Source organism: Pollicipes pollicipes, unplaced genomic scaffold, assembly GCF_011947565.3.
Source record: "Pollicipes pollicipes isolate AB1234 unplaced genomic scaffold, Ppol_2.1 Scaffold_7261;HRSCAF=8764_pilon_pilon_pilon, whole genome shotgun sequence".
Lineage (NCBI taxonomy): Eukaryota > Metazoa > Arthropoda > Thecostraca > Pollicipedomorpha > Pollicipedidae > Pollicipes > Pollicipes pollicipes.
In genome coordinates, this window is record NW_023597054.1 from 34,537,660 (window position 1) to 34,543,395 (window position 5,736).

A 5,736-nucleotide genomic window follows, 5' to 3' on the forward strand; every position below is an offset into this window, starting at 1 on the left:
ACGTGCCGTGTATGCGTATGTAAAAGGCACGGCTCATATTTGCCTATCTTCGTAAGATGATGTGAGATTAATTGAAGGAAGTGCTCCACGTTTCTGTGGGGGTTTGAACTGAACTAGCCATATTGAAAATCATTCAGTGTAGTTCATAGTCCTGCCCTTCTTAAGACCTAAGCCCTCTAGATCCTGAGCTACACGCCCGCGAAGATGTGGAAACTAATTCGGGAAGATGATTTCAAGGTCACATTGGCATTCTGAGCGTCACAATAACGCCGTTTAGATCATGTCATTCTATAAGCCGTGCAAGGCCAAGAAAAATATAATGACCGAGTCGTTCATGTCTGACTTTCGTTCGAAATTGTGTTGCTGGAGCGGTCTTTCCCACTGAGAAATATGCCAATAGTTGTACGTGGCTTGTTTCATCATATATGATGCTTGCTTCGAAATCTTCAAATATGAAGCATTCCCTTTAACTTAATGAAACAAATTGACGCGCTTCTGGGAAACCAGAGGTACGGGGTTTCAATCCCCAGGTTGCCAGCCCTGCCTGCCAGGGTAAGAGGCAGGTGACGCCGTATAGCCGTAGCAGCTGAGTGCGTCGTAAAGCTGCAATGGCGACGAAACAAATTTACGGTGTATTTAAGCAATGTTCGGCGCGTTGAAGCCTGAAACTCTGTCGTTGAGTAAAAAAGGCATGCAGTCCAAAAACTGTGTGACATGGCTGCCTCATGCGGCGAGGCAAGGCCTAGGTGGCCACCGTGTCTGCGGTACTGGAACATTATTGGTTGCTGTGTCCCCGCATAGCGCCTGGCCGATCGTTAACCAGCGCGGGTGGGAGGGTGATCTGTGTGGTGCGCGATGACAGCGCCCCTGGTGGCGGCCTTGTCGTCCTGTTCCTGACCGTCAAGAGGCCCCGCCTCTGTAAACGTCATGGGATACGCGGAACACTTGGGTTTACAGATGTGGGGTGCCGATCACGTGTGTGCGATGCCTCTTGGCTTTTTTCCTCAGATCGTTCGATCGTTTTTTGCAATATTGAAGTATGTAGTGTGAGAGGATTCGTGAATGACAATTTAGCAATTTGTGCAGAAACAAAAGGTTGCATTGAAATCGAGTGAGGGGCTAAGGAGTGTAAGAAGGCCTGTGCTTAGCGTTCAAGCTGTGTTTGGCGTCAGGTATCTTAATGCGCAAGAAGTAGGACGAAAAAACGTCTCCCATGCCGGGAATCGAACCCGGGCCTTCTGGGTGAAAGCCAGATATCCTAGCCACTAGACCACATGGGACTTGCGTGACGGGGCCGATTTTGTGTAATGGACTACACCACAGCGCACCTGCTCACTCTCATGACGTCACTGTCAAGGTAACTTTCACTTTTGCTGCGTATAGTGCTGGTACGGCGAGCGCGAGGCAGGGCGTATCTCTCCCGCATCGTTGTGCAGCAAACGAGACAACCCGTCTGTCCCTGTCCTAAAAAAGAGTCAATGACTGGGAGCGGGCGCCGCGCGCGAGGTTAGCCTGGCTCGAGGCCGCGCTGCCGGCCGGGCCGGTCGGCCCGCACTGGGTCGGCCCACTGCGCACCGCCACCGCTGCAGGCTTCTGAATGCACAAACGCCCGGTATGGATGTCTCGCCCGCATGGTGATTTTGAGCCCACAGGTGCCAGTGCGGAAGCATTTTCAGATGCGCTCGCGAATAAGTAGGTAACGCGCTTCTGAATTGTACTAAGACCTCACATTTTTACATAAAACGATAGCGTACTAGAACGTTAAACTGCATAAACGCTGAGCGATTGGGAATAAAAGCATTGAAGCGTTTTTAACCATCACGTGAAAGTTGATGCATTTGGGCACAAGATGACAGCGTGACATGCAAGTGTGCTAGGTTGTATATTAGTTTCCTTTTACTTGTAGCGTACCAACCCGAAATTCTTGCGATAGTGAAGGAAAGTCATGAATGTACTATACACACAAAGATATTGAAGCTGCGAAAAGAGTCAGCGTAACGTGTTATAACCAGGCGAAATTTAGAAATGCTTACAGTATATTTACAGGTCCATGAGGCACAAAACAATGAAAATGTTGCCAATTTTGCAAATTTTTGTTCCGTTGACGGCGATGCAAGGTTTGGTCTAAGGTACGAGATGCTAGTACGTGCCACGAGGTGATAACGACCTCACATTGAAGTCATGCTTAAGTCAAAACTTTCCGGTGCTACTTCCCACAGTAGCGCCCCAGACACACAGATTCTGTTGAATGCCCAAACTTTTGGGCGAGCTTTTGAGCAATTTGCGAAATTGCATTATACTGTGTCGTGTCCGCTGGCACTTCCACGCGTTGTGGTGTCTGTTCGGGCTTTCGTCAAAATGACCTAAAGGTGAAAGGGGGTTTACATGGGGGGGTTTACATTACAAGGGGCTCTTCTGTCTTGGTGACCTGATGTGACCTGATCTAGTCCTATGGCATTAACGCCTGGAATAGACCTTGCGACCACACACGCCCCCATGATTTGCGTGCAGTTCAGGTGAACGTAGGCCCCAGTGTGGCTGTAATTGCCTGCCATCCCGTACCGCCACCAAACGAATAATTAAAAAAAGGAACTGACGTACCATGACGCATTTCTAGGGAAAGAAGGTACCCACATTGAACTGCAGAAATGAATAATCGCACAATAATATTACTAACGCATCCAACGCTCAAGATTGGTGGTGTCTGTCAGACTATGCCGTACCAGCCTACTTAGGAAGAAGAGAATTATCGGGTGGTAGAGAATGACGAAACCAACGACCAACGGCCTGCCTGCCGACGGCTGCTGCCGCTTCTATGCGTGATGCCATGCGACCCCACGCGTGGCATGACGCAACTGTATCAAATGTTGTCGTTCGCAGAATTAAGATGTTACCAGCACTTGGACAAAACAGATGGCATCACCGCGCCTAGCGTGCGCTGTGTAATCATTTCACAGGTCTGAAAGGCGAAACATTGTGATACGATGCGCTCAGTTTAGTTGGTCGGCAGGTTTAATATTTTAAATTTAGCTGGCTTTGTGATTCAGGTAAATGTACGGTAAACAATGAAGATGGTTTATGCCGGAGTGGCTTGAAGCCTACGAATGCGGTAAATTTGCCGTCTGGCTCGCGTTGGTCGTTCGTTTTGAGCTGGTCGGCACTGGCTCTGTGACGTTATGCGGACAGTTTACTGGATGTCCAACATGGCTTGGATATGCTTTGTCCGTTTGAGTCTGTGTCACAGAAGTACGATATGCTTTAATGACCGGTTAGAAAATGAGTTAAATGCCTCCAACGAGGATGCGTCTCCTGTTTCACGGATTACCTTGCTTTTTCAGTCTTTGCTTTATGGCTCCAATATTTATGTAGTTCTGGCTTCATCAAGAGCCGTTTGGAAGGTTGGAACCATAATGTAAGTGTGGCCAATATAACAGTGCTTTTGGATATCGCTGTACGGCGACCTGAGTAAAAAGGCGCAAAAGTTGAGGAGTTTTCATCGTTTTATTTTTATTTGAGCTAGAAAGCTACATGTTATTTGGGACTATTTTTCTGTAGAAATATTAAGTACATTTGGAAAACGTTGTTGATGGCTCAATCCTTTTGGAGTAATCGCCATTACCAAAGCAGTTCTCTATAAATGTATACTAGACCAAGCAGAATACTTTTATTCAAACGGCGACTCTCGAACTACCGAGTCTCGAAAAATGGAAGCATATCACTTGTTATATTAAAACACTGCCATAACCGAAAAATGCCTCCGCCTCCCATAGAGGCCATTCTACGAACAAAACTTTAGAGCTGTTACAGCGTAAAGAGCGAGTTTGTGGGGAGCTCAGCAAACGAAAAGCGGCAGATAGGTTGTTTGAAAGACGCTTATTGAATCACCAACTGTTTTTTGGTAGTCTGATGTTCAATCCTACCATCACTGAAATTATCGCCCAAATTTCAGTATCGCTCAGCATGGAACATTTTCAACGCGCGCTCGCGACCCATCGAACATAAGGAATACTGGCCCACAGTGCAGAGTGCATTATACTGGCTACTCTCAGTTTAGTCAGCAGAAAAAAATAGTTTACGGGCACGCACAACTTTTCCCATGCAGACTTCATTCGTATCCCGCTATTGCGTTGTTGATAGGAGGGTGCGCTCCCGTTAGCAGGAACGGTATCATGCTTTTGGTGTCGGTTAAAATGTGCTGGTGCACATACATATCGTAATTATTTAAGTGTGAAGCTGTATGAGATTCGTCCCGGTGCATCGCGACTGTCATCGGCACCTCTTTCAGTTGAAGTGCTCTTAGAAGTATATCTTATAGGACTTTATTGTCTCTAAATGCGGGAAAGTCTCTAAGTATGATCGTTTTCTTTTTGGATTCTTGTATTTTTGTTGGGAAAATTGATGTGTTTTTTTCTGTACACGGAGCATCAGTTACTACGGACGAAAAAAAACGTGCTGACGCTACCCGGGTAAAAAACTCGAGACCATTCTATGGCCTGGTTAACGACCCACTAACTGTTTCCTCACCAGGCTAATGGTGTGTGATGCTGTCGCGGCGTCAGAAAATGTCACACTGTTAGTTGTCAAACGGTCTATTATGTGTGCGCAGGTGGCTTGTGGCGACCGCTGAACAAATGTTGATGCTTTGAATGGATATGTCTTTTGATGTTTGTTCTGAGTTCCTCACAAACGCCAAACCCTCTTTATTTCCGCTTTCTATGGGCATTACCGCATGCATTGGTGGAACGGCATTGCAGTAACATGGCATGGTATGGTAAGCGGGCCTTTACCGCAGGGAATCAAGCGGAATGCTGAGCACATGGCAGCAGCGCGCAGTGGTAGCTACTGAAGTGGGTGTGGGTGTGGGTGTGGGTGTGGGTGTGGGTGTGGGTGTGGGTGTGGGTGTGGGTGTGGGTGTGGGTGTGGGTGTGGGTGTGGGTGTGGGTGTGGGTGTGGGTGTGGGTGTGGGTGTGGGTGTGGGTGTGGGTGTGGGTGTGTGTGTGTGTGTGTGTGTGTGTGTGTGTGTGTGTGTGTGTGTGTGTGTGTGTGTGTGTGTGTGTGTGTGTGTGTGTGTGCGTGCGTGCGTGCGTGCGTGCGTGCGTGCGTGCGTGCGTGTGTGTGTGTGCAAAACTGTGCCGCCTGCGGAGTGTTTTGTCACACATAAGCTAATGAACATCAGGGAATTGCTTGTGAAATCAGGATTTCTTTGAAATCAACTAGACATGTGGTTTGTGCTTTCGGAGCTTTAACATGCGTTTTGTTCAGATCCCGGTCGGGGTTTAACAGGTCACCTCTTAACCACCTGGCTCTACCCGATTCCTTCTTGTTCTTAGCAGAGCTGCCTGAACCGACTCGACACCGCACCGTTTACAAACGTGCAGTCATGATGCCTTGCGCACGGTGACCAAGCCTTTGCCTAACTCTCCTGGCATATAAAAAGTCCGCTCCCCGGTATTAAATGAATGCATGAAGCAATGCTCACCGAAACAGGTCTTTTGTTTCTTAAGGCCTTTGAACGAAAAGAAAAGTTTGGTCCTTGAGCATTTTTCAGTACCATTCAGTACGGATTATCGGAGACTGTGGTACACGTGGTATTGGCTCCAGTTCACTGCGCTTTAGCGTGCGCTAAAGCCATGAAATAGATGCTTTGTCATCGCCAATACCATTGTCACGTCCCGATCTCTCATGTCAGCCCCATGTGGAAGTCAGTGCAGAAATGTTGAAGCCATTGGCCGATAG

At 47.8% G+C, this 5,736-nt stretch overlaps 1 non-coding gene across 1 annotated transcript; it reads right to left on the minus strand.

The window, feature by feature from the left end:
- Positions 1 to 1,208: 1,208 nt before the first annotated feature.
- Positions 1,209 to 1,280, minus strand: TRNAE-UUC (transfer RNA glutamic acid (anticodon UUC)). The gene has a single exon. It is a non-coding gene; the product is annotated as a tRNA-Glu (tRNA).
- Between the last annotated feature and the right edge of the window lie 4,456 nt (positions 1,281 to 5,736).